The sequence below is a fragment of the Hypanus sabinus genome, chromosome 2, assembly GCF_030144855.1.
Source record: "Hypanus sabinus isolate sHypSab1 chromosome 2, sHypSab1.hap1, whole genome shotgun sequence".
Taxonomy (NCBI): domain Eukaryota; kingdom Metazoa; phylum Chordata; class Chondrichthyes; order Myliobatiformes; family Dasyatidae; genus Hypanus; species Hypanus sabinus.
This window is the reverse complement of record NC_082707.1, coordinates 162697065-162715976: the sequence shown is the minus strand read 5'-3', so window position 1 is coordinate 162715976 and position 18912 is coordinate 162697065.

Here is an 18912-nt window from a genome sequence, read left to right as displayed (position 1 = left end):
CTTTGTAGGGACTTCCGGTCCAATGCTCGGCTGCTCCCATACCAGATGGAGATGCAACTTGTCAGTGTCGCTTGCCCAAATCTCCCCAGGAAGTGGAGACACTGCTGTCTTCTTACACAGGGAAGTGATACTGAGGGATTGAGTGAAGTCATCCATGATGTGAACTCCCGGAAACTTAATTCTTTCTAAAAAGGAGCCATGTCTTCGCAGAGGGGGATGGGTTGTCTGCACCTTCCTGAAGTCAACAATGATTTCCTTTTTCATCTCCACGTTCAGGCTTAGGTTCTTCCTCCAGCCACTCCACTTCCTCTCTGCACTCCGACTCATTATCGGTGTTGACGAGGCTAACCACTGTTGTGTCATCTGCAAACTTGCTGACACGGTTTGAGCTGGATCCTGTGACACAGTCACGCCTCGGCAGTGTCAATATCAGTGGGGGAGCACACAGCCCTGGGTAGTGCCAGTGCTCAGTGCGACTAGAGACGTTGCTGCTCACAAGGACTGACTGTGGCCTTACTGTTAGGAAGTCTAAGATCCAGTTGCAGATGGTGGTGTTGAAACCCAGCAAGGACTGTTTCCCCACCATTTTCTGGGATATGGTGGTGATAAACACCAAACTGAATTCTATAAACAGCAGTATGAGATCCCTATGAGATCCCATTTTCCAGGTGGGACAGGGCAGGACATATTTCTCCTTCCAGTTATCCTCATCTTCTTCCATTGATTCCATAATCCACTGTCCTCTCCTATCAGATTCCATCTTGTTCAGCCATAAGACTATATGTCAAAGGAGTAGAGTTAGGCCTTTTGGCCCATTGTGTCTGTTCTGCCATTCAATCATGGCTGATTTTTTTTTATCCCTCTCAACCTTATTTTCTAGCCTTCTCTCTGTAACCTTTGACACCCTTACTAATCAAGAACATATCAAAATCAACTTTAAATATACCCAATGATTTGGCCTCCACAGCTGTCTGTAGCAATGAATTCCCCAGAATCACTATCCTCAGACTAAAGAAATACCTCCTCATCTCTGTTCTAAAGGGACATCCCTCTATTCTGAAGCTGGGTCCTCTGCTCCTAGATTCCTCCACTATAGGAAACATCCTCTCCACATACACTCTATCTAGGCTTTCAATATTCAATAGGTTTTAATGAGGTCTCCCCACATTCTTCTAAACTCCAGCGAGTATGTACACGGAGCCATCAAATGCTCCTCATGCCTCATCCCCTTTCATTCCTGGAATCATTCCCATAAACATCCTTTGGACCCTCTTCAATGCCAGCACATCTTTTCTTAGACATGGGGTGCAAAGCTGCTCACAATAGTCTCAGTGTGAGCTGAGTAACACCTTCTAAAGCCTCAGCATTACATCCTTGCTTTCATATTCTAGTCCTCTCCAAATGAATGCTAACATTGCGTTTGCCTTCCTTACCACTGACTCAACCTGCAAGTTAACCTTTATGGGGTCGTGCACAAGGATTCCCAAGCCCCTTTGCATTTCCAGTTTCTTAATTTTCTTCCATTTTGAAAAGTTTACGCCTTATTCATATAACCAGTGTTCATGAGCATACACATCCCTACACTATCTTTGCCCATTCTCCTAATCTGTTTGCCTAAGTCTTACAGCAGACTCACTGCTTCCTCAAGACTACCTACCCCTCCACTCATCTTCATATCATCCACATACTTTGGCACAAAGTCCTTTGTCACTTCCACCTATCACCTCCAAGCTCTTACCTTCATTCCCCCTTAACAACCTATCACCAAACTCCAGCATCCTACATTTGAATCCAACCAGCATCTACCAGATCCTGCTTGGCATCTTTCATGCCCCCACCCCATCTTTTTATCCTGGCTATCACCCTTCCTTCTTTCCAGTCCTTATGAAGGGTCTCACCCCGAAACATAGCCTGTCCATTTCCCTCTGGAAGTGCTTCCGCCTGACTCACTGGGTTCCTCCCAGCGTTTTTCTTTTAATCAGTGTCCATAAAACATCTCACACCTCACAGCCATCAAAAGGGTTGGCAAGTGCTGAATTTATTTAGCATTCAAAAATCAAAGGGCAGAATTAAAAAGAAGCAAATAAAATTAAAATAATAGTTTTAAAACGTATGGTCAGTCAGGTTCAATCCAGAGTTAAAACACATGCATTTTTTTTTGCAATCAGTTATTCACTGGAATGAAGAGTACAGAAGAAATGAAAAAAAAAATACAGAAGGTATATGACAAGGAATTTGCTCTCATTATTTCCTTGTTTTCAAGGACAGAACTGAAGTCAATACAATTTGTTTTGTCTGTATTTTGGCTTGCTGTTTGTGAAATTAAACAGTTTAATGACTGGTATCTAACTTTGTTTAAATATTTCTTGGTTTATGTTTTAAAGATATTGAGGGAATGCAGATGAGTCAAGTTGAATGATATCTAGTTTAAATTGTGCTGTCGTATTAGACATTAAGCACTACTGACATATTCCTTGAACACCAAATGCTCTATGCACACAGAGGGCACAAAACGAAGGTCTCTAAGCTTGTAATAGCTGAAGGTTAATGAGGCTTAAGGAGACAGAAACATTTCAAAACTTTTTCTCATTGCTCAAATGAGGAAGTTGCATAAAAGTCTAAATAAAAGTTACATGATGATGAATGAGGAACGATATTAGTCATCAAACTTTAACTTTTGCTAGCATAATCCACTGCAAAAATAACTTAAACCCAACCCATTTTCAATAGTTCTGCTGAAAGACGTGTGACACAAAACACTGCGCAACCTGCTGAGAATCCAGCAATTCCAGTACTTTTAGATTTTCATTGGAGATTATTTATTTAGAAATCTTCACTTTCTTACTTAATTATTCATTCTCCCCACCCCCTATAACTCATTCATTTTAGAAAGTGTTCTTCATTCCATGCATAGGACATTGAATGGTAGAACAGGAACAGGCCCTTCCTCCCATGATGGCTGTCAATTGTGATGCCAAATTGAATAACCCATCTGCTTGTCCATGATCCTACACATTCATGGGCCACAACTGTCCAATAGATATAACGTACTGAATTAATGTTCCAATTATTACAGATTTAATTATTTTACCACGCCCAGCAATTTGATCTTTCTGCAGCTTTTATAATAACTGCAAACATGCTATTTTCTGCTAAAGTAAGTTAGAAGTACTGCTTCTGGCAGTCATTAGGATGGATCAGTCACTGGGGGTTGGATGATATACAGCCCAGGTTAGTATGGGAAGCAAGGGAATGAACTGCTGGGGGCATTGACGATGATCATTAGGGTCTCCTGGCACCAAGAGTAGTACCAGAAGATTGGAGGATGGCAAATGCAGTTTGGTTGATCAAGAAACCTAACAGGGATAATTCTGGGAATATAGAGCAGTTTTATGTCAGTGTTAGGCACACTATTGGAGAGGATGTATAGGGACAGGATTTATGAGCATTTGGAAAAACAAAGTCTTATTAGGGATAGTCAATATGGCTTTGTTAAGGGCAGGTTATGCCTCACTGTAGTGTGTTCAATGTTTCAGTAACATTTAAGTACGTAATATTGTAAATATATAATTTGATTAAGCATTCTTGTTTGTTTACATAATTCATTATGGGTTATATGTAAGAAGTATGTGAATGGTATATGTCATTATGCGACCACATCAAAACTGATCACTGCTCTAAAATAAAGGGGAAAAAAACTAAGTACACAAGTAACCTGGCCCCTGTGTTTTTCTTTTGATTAGTTTTTTGAGTTACAAAACTTAGCGGGGGAACGAGGAAGTATTAAAATGAACCCAAGATGACTACCTTCCTGTTTTTCTTTGGAAGAGGAGATAGATATTCGAATTTTTAAAAAGGCAGAAAATGGACAAAATTAACAAATGAGTACAACCATGGGTTCATAAACAGTGAGTAATAATAAATAATGTTTTAAAAAGCAGAAATGGCTGTCTACTTCAGAAAGACAGATTTGATTGCACAAGAGATAACTGGATGATGTATACTGAGCAAAGTGAGAAGTATTTTGAAGCAAATGAAATAGTTAATGAGAAGTGAGTATCAGTTTTGCGGAGTGCATTGGATTTAAAGGCATACAGTTTGCTTAGAAGTTTAATTGCTCCAACCAAACCAGCTGAAATGAGGTTTGTTGATATCATGAAAGTAATACAGGAACATTATGAACTGAAACCTGCAGAATGCATTAGGTTTCATAAGCAGAATCAAAAGAAGGAGAATCTATTTCAGCGTACGTGGCTGAATTAAAGAGATTGTCGGAACATTGTCAGTTCAGTAATGGGTGTAACGGTGCACTAAGAGATCGTTTAGCTTACGGAATTTTACAAGAAAGCTTTTAAGAAATGGCTCCTAACTGAAGCACAACTTACATTTAAAAGAAAACACAAAGTACACTGCAGATGCTGTGGTCAAAACAAGATGTACAAAAAAGCTGGATGAACTCAGCAGGTCGGGCAGCATCTGTTGAAAGAAGCAGTCAACATTTCGGGTTGAGACCCTTCATCAGGACTAAAGAAGGAGGGGGCAGGGGCCCCATAAAGAAGGTGTTGGCAGGGTGGAAAACCAATCAGAGGAAAGATCACGGGGTGGGGAAGGGGAAGCAGGGAGGAGATAGGCAGGAGAGGTGAAGAAGGAATCTGAGGGGAAAGCACTATGGGTAGTAGAAGAAGGCAGAGTCATGAGAGGTGATAGGCAGCTAGAAGAGGAGACAGAGTGGTGGGATGGGGGAAGGGAGAGGGAGGGAAAATAAAATAATAATAATAATAATAATAAAAAATAATATTACTGTCTCCAGCCCCTTGGTATGAATACCATCTGAGTAGTCTCCAGCCCCTTGGTATGAACATCGAATTCTCCAACTTCTGGTAATTCCCTCCCTCTCCCTTCCCCCATCCCACCTTCACTCTGTCTCCTCTTCTAGCTGCCTATCACCTCTCATAACTTTGCCTTTTTCTATTACCCATAGTGCTTTCCCCTTAGATTCCTTCTTCACCCCTCCTGCCTATCCCCTCCCTGCTGCCCCTCCCCCACTCGATCTTTCCTCTGATTGGTTTTCCACCCTCCCCCCACCTTCTTTATGGGGCCCCTGCACCCTCCTTCTTCAGTCCTGATGAAGGGTCTCGACCCAAAACGTTGACTGCTTCTTTCAATGGATGTTGCCTGACCTGCTGAGTTCATCCAGCATTTTTGTACATCTTACATTTAAAAGAGCAGCTGAAATAGATGTATCAATGGAAAGAGCAGCCAGAAATGCAAATGAGTTGCAGTCAAGAATGAAAGTGTGACTGTGAACAAAATTGCAATGTCTAAACAGAAACAAGCCTGGCTGAACAAATTGTGTTACCATTGAGGCAGGGACTCACATACACCAGACCAATGCAGGTTTAAAGGTGAAACTTGCAGAAAATGCAACAAAGTGGGACACATACAAAAAGTTTGTTGGGTAGACAAAAATAAATGGACTGCACAGGGAAGTGAAAAAGATACCGAGCTGCAGTTTCAAAAAGGGCACTAATCTGCATGTTGTTTATGAGAAACTGATAATGATTAGAGTGATGCAGGACTGAGTAGCCTTAAGATTTACATTGTGAAAACTAACAATAGCCAAGCAATATGACTGACACCAGAAGTAAATGGTGAATTAATTAAAATGGAATTGGACACTGGATCAATTGCTTCAGTTATTCCAGAAAATAAGTTTGAACGGCATTTCAGAGATACTAAACTGAAACCTGCAGATATCCAAGTAAGAACTTAAACTGGAGAAAAGTAACTCCTGTTTGAGTGACATTTATAACAGTGAAATACAACAACCAACAGGCCACATTGTGCTTGTTTGTGGTAAAAACAGGATGGTCAGCAGTGTGAGGCCGTGATTGACTGAGACAGCTGCTATTTGGTTAGGGATACATCCACCATTTGCATCAACATCCCATGCATTCGAGTCAATCGGAAGCAAACTAAGCAAGGTGCAGGGTGATGCCTCAGTAGTGTTCAAGAATGGCATTGGAAAAACCAAACATATCAAGGGTAAAATAGTGTTAAATGAAAATACTACACCTAGGTTTTGCAAAGCCCCCGGGTTCCTTATACAATGCATGATAAACTAGCCAGTGAGATAAATTGCGTGGAGGCTGAAGGAATTCTTTCCAAGATTGAGTTGAGCCCATGGACAATGCAAGTGGTCCCAGTAGCCAAGGAAGATGCACCTGTCAGGATCTGTGGTGATTTTCAGGCCACCATCAACCCAGTACTGAAGGTAGATCAACACACTCTGCCCAGGATAGAGGACATCATTGCAAATCTTTCTGGAGGGAAACAGTTCAGCAAAATGGAGTTAGCTGAACCTACCTATGAATGGGCATGGAAGAAGAGTCCAAAGTGTTTCTCACCACAAACACTCACAAAGGACTTTATTACTATTATAGGCTTATTTTTGGAGAGCATCTGTACCTGCACTCTGACAGAAAGCCATGGGCCAGGTGCTGCAAGGCTGCCCGATTACTTAGTGTTACTCGGATGACATCATTTTTACTTTTGAGGATGACAAGGAGCATCTCCAAAATCTCAAGACAGTGTTAAAAAGATTTGAAAAAATGTGAATTCTTTCACACCATTGACACACAAGCATTACACATTGTGCAGAGAAATCTCCACCAGAGGTGGACTCCTCAAGGCTGAAGGATGTGTCACAGTTATGGTCCTCTTTAGGATTTGTCAATTACTATAATAGTTTCCTGCCAAACCTGGCCACTGTGCTCCATTATTACTACGGATTGGGAAGAAATGGCAATGGACATAACAGTATGAGGTGGCTTTTCAAAAGGTATAGGAAATGGTGATGTCAGACACTATACTCACACATTATGATCCACATCGTCCAGTGAGTTGCCTGTGACACCTCGCCTTATTGTATAGGTGCAGTCACCTCACATGTTATGAGTGATGTAAGTAAATGCCCCATAGGCTTTGTATCATGTTCTCTTACCACTGCAGAGAAAAGCTACGCACAGATAGAGAGAGATGCCTTGTGTCTGGCTTGGGGAGTAAACTTTTCAACCAGTACCTGTACGGGAGAGGGTTTACCCTCGTTACTGATCATAAACCATTGGTGTCCATTTTTAATCCACAGAAAGTGTTCCACTAACAGCAGCAGCTCAAATGCAGAGACGGGCTCTGATTTTTGGAGGACACAATTACATGATCAAATTCAAGAGGATGACTAATCACAGATATGCTGAGGGATTGTCCCATTTACCCTTGGAAAAGGAAAAATTTACAAAAGAGACACTCCTCTTGACATATTCTTCCTAATGCAAACCAAAAATCTCCCTATTACAGCAGAAATGATCCAAAGGGAAACAACAAAAATCTCTGTCTCTGGGAATAGCCTGCATTGCCCTGGCAGAGGATTCATGTGAACATTGCTGGTCCATTCATGGGCACAAATTTCTTTGTAGTAGTGGTTGCAGTACAAAGTGGCCAGAAGTGTTTCCAATAACTCCACTACAAGCTCACACAGTGTTGATGAATCTCTTCTCAAGGACTGGTGTTCCAGAACACTTAATCAATGACAATAGACCACAGTTCGTTCTGAAACAATTTCAGTCAGTCCTGAAAATTAATGGACAAGACTTATTACATCTGCAATTTACCACCCAGCTACAAATAGCTTAGCATAAAAATTTGTCTAGAATCAAAAGAACACGCTGTGAGTGATGTCAGAACACACTGCACTGATACTGAATCATAAGCTTGCCAATTTCCTCTTCAAATATTACAATTTAGCACATTCCACAACCAACAACTTACCAGCTATGGTGTTCCTGGGTTGTTCCTTGGATCTCCTCAAACCCAATCTTAGAAGGTTTATGCAGGACAAGCAGCCGAGTCAAATTGAGGGCTCCTCAAACAAGGAGGTTTGATGTTTCACTCCTGGACAAGCATTCCTGGTGAGGGACTACAGAGATGATCAGGTGGATACTTAGAAAGGTTAGGGATAGAACTGGACCACTCTCCTAGACAGTAGAGATTTCAATTGATGTCATCTGGAGATGACACATCCATCAGTTGAGGAGAACGGAGTTAAATGTAGAGAAGAAAGTTGTCCAGAGCTGGCAGAACCGCTTCCTGTTGTCCCAGCATAAACTGCTACAAGCACCACAGCAGAGGACCCAGAACATGAGATTGTTTCAAAGCCAATAGCTAAGCAGGGGGGTTGCTGTGTATTTAATATTTGAGTAATATTTTAAATATATAGCTTGATTCAGCATTCTTTGTTTCTGTAATTCATTATGGGTTATATGTAAGAAGTACATGAATAGCACACCACTATATCATATGTGAGTGCCTAACTAAAAATGAGGAAAAAGTCTTAGTAGATAAGTATCCCAGCTCCTGTATTTATCTTTCGATTAGTTTCTGGAGTTACAAGACATCACACTCACAAGCCTAACTGAGTTTTTCAAGGAGATGACAAAACAAATTGATAAAGGTAATCTGGTGGATGAGGTGTGTGTGGGATTTTACTAATTGATAAGGGTAATCTGGTGGATGAGGTGTGTGTGGGATTTTACTAATTGATAAGGGTAATCTGGTGGATGAGGTGTGTGTGGGATTTTACTAATTGATAAGGGTAATCTGGTGGATGAGGTGTGTGTGGGATTTTACTCATTGATAAGGGTAATCTGGTGGATGAGGTGTGTGTGGGATTTTACTAATTGATAAGGGTAATCTGGTGTGTGTGGATTTTACTAAGGCGTTTGACAAGGATTCCCCATGCTAGGCTCATCGAGAAAGTCATGGGATCTGTACTGTGTTGTATTGTTCTATGTTCTTTATGTCAGATAGGAAATAAATAATTAGTTGTACGTTGAATTAAAAGTGAAAATTAAGCTATCTAGTTCAAAATCTTGTCAGAGTTAGAAATATCTAACGACAACAATATACTGGAGGTGACAAAATGTTATGTACAGTATTTTAATATGTTTTGGTATTTATGAACTTTCAGGTTATATTTCTGCATAGCAAAATAGATAGAGCTCTGTAGAAAGGTGGTTAAATATGCTGGGAGGACGCTTGATGGTTATAAGCTGTTCTGTTATGCATTTTTTCAATATCAAACATAAAAGTTAAAAATTCTCAATAAATCACTGAAACTGATAAAATGATTTTATATTTCTATTAACTTCACACCAGCTCTTTACTTACAGATGAATTTCCAGTCAGTAATCACATACAGCAATACCGCTGACACAGTTACAAGCAGTTTAAAGTAGTCAATTCTTCAACAAAGCTGAAGGAGAATGTTTCATATTCGACGAAGCAACAAGTGATCACTAAAGAATTAATTGGTGTGCGGGGCAATCGATCACAAGCAGAAAATACAAAGTACTTATAGAACCTTCATGATTAGATACAATGCAACTGAAAAAGTGCAGTTAAAATAGGAATTACTGAAAGGACGGAAGGGACAAATTTACATCTACTGTATCTTTCACTGGAAGGTTTTTGTCAAACAGGGAAAACTGCAACTTTGTTACTACTACATACTTAAAGGTTCCATCCTCAACAGTGGTTACCGCAGGTACAGCAGTTCAATCAAGAGAAATGGATATTTTTATGAAGTAGAATGCTATTTCCTTTGATTTACCCTTGTAAATTGTACTCCTGTGTGGCATTGCCTTGCTTTCTGAAAACCTGTTCTGTTTTCTACCAATTGTCAATATGGGCTCTGTGGGCACAGAACTGGTCCTGCTCACAAAACAGCTCAAAACTATTTTGACAATTAACCAGCTGTCAAAGCCATCAAAAGTACTGAATATTCCTGTTTTCAGCACTCAAATATATTAAAGCAAACTATTATAAGTCAACAAAGGAGAAAGTTTATAGACAATAGACAATATAGACAATAGGTGCAGAAGTAGACCATTTGGCCCCTCGAGTCTGCACCGCCATTCTGAGATCATGGCTGATCATTCACTATCAATACCCAGTCCCTGCCTTGTCCCCATATCCCTTGATTCCCCTATCCATCAGATATCTATCTAGCTCCTTCTTGAAAGCATCCAGAGAATTGGCCTCCACCGTCTTCCGAGGCAGTGCATTCCACACCTCCACAACTCTCTGGGAGAAGAAGCTCTTCCTCAACTCTGTTTTAAATAACTGACCTCTTATTCTCAATCCATGCCCTCTGGTACTGGACTCTCCCAACATCTGGAACATATTTCCTGCCTCAATCCTATCAAATCCTTTAATTATCTTAAACGTTTCAATCAGATCCCCTCTCAATCTCCTCAATTCCAGTGTGTACAAGCCCAATCTCTCCAATCTCTCTGCGTAAGACAGCCCTGCCATCCCAGGAATCAACCTAGTGAATCTACGCTGCACTTCCTCAATTGCCAGAATGTCCTTCCTTAAACCTGGAGACCAAAACTGTACACAATATTCCAGGTGTGGTCTCACCAGGGCCCTGCACAAATGCAAAAGGACATCCTTGCTCTTGTACTCAATTCCCCTTGTAATAAAGGCCAACATTCCATTTGCCCTCTTCACTGCCTGTTGCACTTGCTCATTCACCTTCATTGACTGATGAACTAGGACTCTTAGGTCTCTTTGCATTTCTCCCTTACCTAACTCTACACCGTTCAGACAATACTCTGCCCTCTTGTTCCTGCTTCCAAAGTGGATAACTTCACATTTATTCACATTGAATGACATCTGCCAAGTATCTGCCCACTCACCCAGCCTATCCAAGTCTCCCTGTATTCTCCTAACGTCCTCTTCGCATGCCACCCAGTTTAGTATCGTCAGCAAACTTACTGATATAGTTTTCAATGCCCTCATCTAAATCATTGACATAAATCGTAAAGAGCTGTGGTCCCAATACAGAGCCCTGTGGTACCCCACTAGTCACCTCCAGCCAGTCCGAGAAACACCCATTCACTGCTACCCTTTGCTTTCTATCTGCCAACCAGTTTTCTAAACATGTTGAAACCCTGCCCCCAATGCCATGAGCTCTGATTTTACTCACTAATCTCCTATGTGGCACCTTATCGAATGCCTTCTGAAAATCTAGGTACACAACATCCACTGGCTTACCCTCGTCTAACATCCTTGTTACACCCTCAAAAAACTCCAACAGATTAGTCAAGCATGATTTGCCCTTGGTAAATCCATGCTGGCTCGGCCTAATCCTATTACTGCCATCAAGATGTGCCACTATTTCGTCCTTAATAATGGACTCAAGCATCTTCCCCACGACCGACGTTAGGCTAACAGGGCGATAGTTCTCCGTTTTCTCCTTCCTTCCCTTCTTGAAAAGTGGGATAACATTAGCCACTCTCCAATCTTCAGGAACTGATCCTGAATCTAAGGAACATTGGAAAATGATTACCAATGCATCCGCAATTTCCTGAGCCACCTCTTTTAGAATCCTCGGATGCAGACCATCTGGACCCGGGGATTTATTAGCCTTCAGTCCTACCAGTCTACTCATCACAGTTTCTTTCCTAATGTCAATCTGTCTCAATTCCTCTGATATCTTATGACCCTGGTGTTCTATGGTGTTTAAGATGATAATTTAATAAAAATGACTTAATAATTATGAAAGTTTAAAGATTAAACTTTAATTTAAATTTTAAATTGAAAGTTTAAATTTTCAGAAATTAAGATCCATCTTCCCTCTGACATAGTTTAATATGAAAACAGACAAGATAAATGTTTAATCAATAAAAATGAATGGCAATTATCTGGACATGAAGTTTAGACTTAAGGGATCATGTAAGCTCATATTTCCTACTTGTATCTTCAATAATTTCTTCTATAATAACCCCAGAGGTCAGTCACACAGGGGAAATGATCCTCAGGCAACCCCAGCAACTCATTCAAGTAGTCAAAATGCACCATATGCAAGGCTGATTAAGAGAGCCAGCAGGCAGCTGCTTCAACATTGTGTGTATTACACTCAGCATGGCTCACTGAACAACATCCATGAGCGAGAATCCATGAAAATTATTTCTACTCTTTCAACCAGGTTTGACGACACAAATTCACAGCCACATCTGCTGCTACTTCATCTGCATTTCTTAATCTCCTCATTCAGCGCACAGAGCTGAGCTGAAATGTATCCATTGAGAAATTTAAAGAATGTCACAAATGGATTAAAATTCCAGATCCCAAGATCTCAGTAACAAGTTTGCAGCTTAGAAGCATTGACTTCTATGGTGTTGCAACTGCACATTTTCCTAAATCACAATGATAAAGCAACTCCTTTTCTCTGTACCATAGAAATAGTTCATAAGTTAGAACACTAAAATTTATAAGAGGCTTTAATTTTTTTGTAAATTATATGCACCTGGTAAAGTTATTAGTTTTTGGATTAGTTATCAACAGTGATGTTAGCAATTACCTAGGAAAGTGATGCAACAATTGAGAAAAATCCTCGTATACTTTCATTTACTATGTAAATTTGGCAGTATTGTTAGCAATGTCCTTACGAAGGGTCTCATCACAAAACATTGGCTATTAATTCCCATCTATAGATGCTGCCTGACCTGCTCAGCTTCTTTAGCACATTATGTGTACTGATATTAATGGTTAAAGAATTACTGAAATGCAAGTGTGGTTTCTTTACACAACAAATAAAAAAGAGCATTAATTTATGGTTGTATTTTGCAAAAAAGTACATAAGAACTTAGCACACAATATTACAAAGTCGATTTGGGTAGCAAAATGTAGAAGTAAAGCATTTCAACAAAACTTTGTGAGCAATCATCTTCAGCACCTTGAGACTCTAGTAGTTTGCCACCTACAGGAAGAATCTGTATCTGCAGCTTCCCAGAATCCAGTTAACTGACCTGGATCATATTACATTGCTCACAACGGCATGTTCCTGGTTTATTTATAGAGCCATAGAGTTATGGAAAAGTACAGCACAGAAACGGGTCTTCAGCTGATCTAGTCCATGCCGAAACCATTTAAACTGCCTAGTCCTATCGACATGCACCGAGACCATTGACCTCCATACCCCTACCATCCATGTACCTATCTGAACTTCTCAAACGTTGAAATTGAGCTTGCATACACCACTTATACTGGCAGCCAATTCCACCCTCTCATGACCCTCTAAATGAAGAAGTTTCCCCTCATGTTCCCCTTAAACTTTTCACCCTTCACCCTTAACCCATGCCTTCTGGTTGTAGTCCTACCCAACCTCAGTGGGAAAAAGCCTGCTTGCAGTTACCTTATTTATATCCCTCATAATTTTGTATCCCTCCATAAAATCTCCTCTCAATCTTCTATGTTCCAAGAAATAAAATCCTAACCTATTCAATCTTTCCACATAACTTAAGTCCTCCAGACCAGGCAACATCCTTGAAAATTTTCTCTGTACTCTTTCAAACTTATTTACATCTTTTGTGTAGGTAGGTGACCAAAACTGCACACAATACTCCAAATTAGGCCTCACCGATGTCTTATACAACTTCAACACAACATCCCATCTACTGTGCTCAATACTTTGATTTATGAAGGCCAATGTGCCAAAAGCTTTCTCGACCACACTATCCACCTGTGATGCCATTTTCAACAAATTATGGACCTGTATTCCCAGATCCCTTTGTTCCACCACACTCCTCAGTGTGGCCATTCACTGTGTAAGACTTACCCTATTTGATCCCATCAAACTGCAACACCTGGCACTCATCTGCCTTAAATTCCATCTGCCATTTCTCCAGCTGGTCCAGATTTCACTGCAAGCCATGATAATCTTCTTCACTGTCCACTGCACCCCTATTCTTGGTGACATCTGCAAACTTGCTGATCCAGTTAACCACATTATCATCCAGATCATTGAAATAGATGACAAACAACAATGGACCCAGCACCGATCCCTGTGGCACTCCACTAGTCATAGACCTCCAGTCAGAGAGGCAACCATCTAACACCCCTCTTTGGCTTCTCCTAAAAAGCCAATGTTTAAACCAATTTACTACCTCATTTTGAATGCTGAGTGACTGAACCATTTTGACCATGCGGTTCCTCGCCAAATGCCTTGCTAAGGTCCATGTGGACAACATCCACTGCTTTATCAACTTTCCCAGTAACTTCCTCGAAAAATTCTATAAGATTGGTTAGACACGATCCACCATGCACGAAGCTGCGCTGACTATCCTCCATGAGTCCATGTCTATCCATATATCCGGTCCCTTAGAATACCTTCCAATAACTTTCCCACGACTGATGTCAGGTTCACCGGCCCATAATTTCCTGGTTTATTTTTAGAGCCTTTTTTAAACAGCTATCCTCCAACCCTCTGGTCCCTCACCTGTCACTAAGGATGATTTAAAAATTTCTGCTGGGGCCCTGGCAATTTCTGCACTTGCCTCCCACAGGGTCTGAGGGAACACCTTGTCTGGCCCAGGGGATTTATCCACCCTAATTTGTCTCAAAATAGCAAACCCTGCTCCTCTGTAATCTGTATAGGGTCTATGACCTCACTTCTATAGACTCAGTGGCCATCTCTGAGTAAATACAAATGCAAAACAATTACTTAGGATCTCCCCTAATTCTTTTGGCTCCACACATTGATTCCTATTCTGATCTACCAAAGGACCAATTTTGTCTCTTGCAATCATTTTGCCCTTAACATACCAGTGAATGTCTTAGGATTCTCCTTCACCTCAATTGCTAATGCAAATTCATGCATTCTTTTAGCCCTCCTAAATTCTTTCTTAAGTGTTCTCTTGCATTTCTTATACTCAAAAAACCTCATTTGTTCCTACTTGCCTATACCTGCTATGCACCTTTTTTTGTCCTTAACCAGGGCCTCAATATTGCTTGAAAACCAAGGTTCCCTAAACCTGTTATCTTTCCCTTTTATTCTGACAGGCTCATATAAGCTTTGTACTCTCAAAATTTCACTTTTGAAGGCCTCCCACTTTTGCCAGAAAACTGTCTGTCCAATCCACACTTTCCAGATCCCTTCTGATGCCATCAAAATTGCCATTCCTCCAATTTAGAATCTCAATCTGCACAGCAGACCTATCTTTTTCCATACTTACTTTGAAACTAATGGAATTCTGATCAATAGATGCAAAGTGTTCCTCCACACAAACTTCTGTCACCTGACCTGCCTCATTCCCGAATAGCAGCTCAAGTATCCCACACTCTTTCCTCGGGTCTTCTACGTACTGATGAAGGAAACTTTCTTCAACACATTTGACAAACTCTATCCCATCCAGTCCTTTTACCGAATGTGAGTCCCAGTCAATACGTGGAAATTCAAAATCATCTACTATAACAACCTAATGTTTTTTGCAACAGTCTGCAATCTCTCTGAAAATTTGTTCTTCTAAACCCCTTGGACTGTTGAATGGCCTGTAATACAGCCATATTAATGTGGTTATCCCTTCAATCCTTCCCACTCTATCACATCTAAAACAACAGAACCCTGGAACACTGAGCTACCAGTTCTGCAGCCAAGTCTCACCAATGGCTACAATATCATAATTCCATGTGTTGATCCATGCCCTGAGCTCATCTGCTTATCCTACGAAACATCTTGAAGTATATGCTGTTCAGGACACTAGTCGCACCATGCTCGACCTTTTCATTCCTGACATTGTCTGAGGTCTTAACATCTGTCTTCACAACCTCTCCACTGTCCTGGTACTCTGGTTCCCATCCACCTGCAATTCCATATTGCAAGGCTTTTCAACCAGTACAGTTCTATGTGCAAAATAGCTAGAAAAGTGGAACTCTTTGAAATTAAAGTGACCTGATGGAGAGTTTCAGCCTGCAACATTGACCTCTTATTAATTTCCATCGATGCTCCGGAGTTCCTCCAGCATTTTGTGTGCTTTAGAACTAGCAAATCAGAAATGTCATTTCTCTTGGTCGGTAGTTCAGCGTTCTCCTTCTTCCATTCACACAGCACAATACTAAATGAAAATCTAAACACTACAGATGCTGCAAATCAGAAACTAAAACAGAAAGTGTTAGAAACATTCAGCAGGACATGTACCGTACCTGTGGCAGCTATGAAAAGAGAAACAGGTTTAATGTTTCAGGCTGAGAAGACTTTGTAGTTGAAATGAGTTCTCTTTTCACAGAAACTGCCTAATCTACTGGGTGTTCCCAGCATTTAAAAAAAAAATTATTGGATTTATTTCAGATTTACAACAGAATTAGAAACAGCAGATCCTGGAACTACTTTGCACAGCAAGAACATTTCAGATTGTGGAGATCAAAGGTGGAGACCAAGAGAAACTACAACATTCAAATGTTGGCAAAGGTTTATTAAATGCAAATCACATGTCTGGAATGTAGTAAATGATTGAAGACCAGGAAGGGGAAAATATGGTGGAACTGTGCAATACAGAATATTCAAGTTGTTGTTAATATTAACTAAAGTGTGCTAAAAAAAATTCCTGTAAACTCTGCTTAGATACAAATAAAACTGCAAAAGGTATTTTTTTTGGTAAATTACTGAATTCAATGCTGAGTTCCAAGGTCAGATTAGATGGCTGTACTTGTATAGGGTTCTTGGAAAGGTAGTGGATTGCAAATTCAAGTGACAGTCAGGCTGATCCGGGATTTCTGGAGGACAGTCATCAAAGTGGAAAAAGTTAATCAATGCTTCACCCGGAAGGAGTGTTTGGTCTCTGCTCGATGGGAAGGAAAAGGATAATAGCTCAGGGTGTGGCATCTCCTGGGTTAATATGGGAAGCTACTTTGGAAAGTGGAGCTGCTACTGATGAAGCTTTAGCTTTCAGTAACAAAATGAGAGGAACATCCAGACATAGATCCATAGTACTGATATCTCTCCAATAATTTTTTGTATGACATTAACCTTTCATGAGTCAAATCTAAGTTGATGAAAATTTGTTTTGTTCAACTTGCCTCTCCTCCACCTTCAAACTAATTTACAAAAATAATCGGCATTAAATAATTATTCATCTTAACAAGGACATGAAATAAAACAGTGTGCTCCCATTTATATAGATTTATTAAGGTTAAACCAAATTTAAAATATACCTATATTTCAATTTGTAACTAGATTCTATTTATGAATATATTAGCAAGAGACGATCTACTTGACTTTGGAGTTAATGTACAGATGTTAGAAATGGATCTCCATTGAAGGAATAAATACAATTCTGGTTTTAAAGTATTGCCTCTCCACCTGCAGTTCAAAAAGGATGACAGTAAACACAACTGTATAGTGACATTAACACGGGCATTCCTATCCAGAGCTCAACAATACCTCCATCTGTTTCAACCAGAATGACTTATCTGCTTTGCCCTTCAAACTAGCTCCTAAAACAAGTTATCAGCAGCTTCTCTGATACCTTTTCTACATTACAGGTTAGAATCAGATTAGCAGCAGTCCATTTGTATTTTTATGTGGATCCCCTACTTTAAACCAAGGTCAGAAGATGGAATTGTTTTTTACTATAAACGGTTCCTAAATATTTAGATTGCCTGACCGAAAAACATATGAGAAAATAAAATGACTTTTTACTGATCTGACTCTTAACAAACAGTCTAATTATTTATTTTTACTCCATTTAATCAAGGATTTTTAAATATTTTAAAGATATTAAAGCCTTATGCATTGATACAGATCCTTTCATATCCACAGCCAATCAAGTACTTCTAAAGTCACTTTTATAATAAAAAACACAGCACACCAGTATGCTCCTAAAGTCAACAAATAATAATTGTATACATTAACTTAAATCTTCAGGTTGATAGTAGGATAAATATTTGCTTGGATTGTGGTAAAATTCCAGTTCCCTTGGAGTAGTTTCATGGTATTACTATTTAGTGGACAAGAAGTGGCCTCACCTTGACAAAGAACATAAAAAAGTACAGAACTAGACACACCATTTGGCCCACAATATTGTGCTGATCTTGATGCTAATTTATATTAATTGTCTTCCTCCTGCGTATCATCCAAATTCACGTGCCTGCTTGAAGTCTCATAATCTATCTGATTCCTCTGGTAACCTGGTAACCTACTGTATTTCAGGTACCTATCACCTTAAGCATTAAAAATTTGCCCCACACCTTGCCTTTAATCTCCCCCTCCCCACAATCTTTAAAATATATCTTCTGGTGTTTGATATTTCTACCCTGGGGACAAAACTCTGACTGTTTACTGTATTTATGCATCTCATAATTTTGAAGACCTCTATCATGTCTCCCCTCAACTTCAGTTGCTCTAGGGAGAACAACTCAAATTTGTCCATCCTTCCCTTATAGCTCAAATCCAATCAGCATCCAGGTCAACCATTTCTGCACTCTCTCCGGTCTCCTTATCTTTCCGATAATGAGGCGCCCTGAATTGCACACAATGCACGTGCAGTGGTCTGACCAAAGTTTTATATGGCTACACCATGACTTCCTTACTCACTCTCAACCTTACTCTTATTATCCATGGAGGCAAGAATGCCATACACCTTCTTTACTACCTTATCCATTTGTGTAGCCACTTTCAGTGAACTATGGAGCCTGATTGCAAGATCCCTCTGTACTCCAATGCTATTAAGGGGTCTACCATTAACTGTATACCTTCTCCTTCCAATTGAACTCCCAAAGTGCAACACCTCATACTTGCCCAGACTGAACTTCATCTGTAACTGATCTATATCTCATTATATGTTTTGAAAGCCCTTTACATTGTCCACAACTCCAACAATATTAGTGTCATCTTCAAACCCGCAAATCCGCCCATCTACATTTTCATCAAAATCATATCACAAGGTCCCAGTAGTAAACCTTGCAGAACACCACTGGCCATGGATCTCCAAACCATGTAACAACCCTCCATTCCTACTTAGGGTCTTCCATGGTAAACCAGTTTCAAATCCAGATTTGCAATTTACCCTGGAT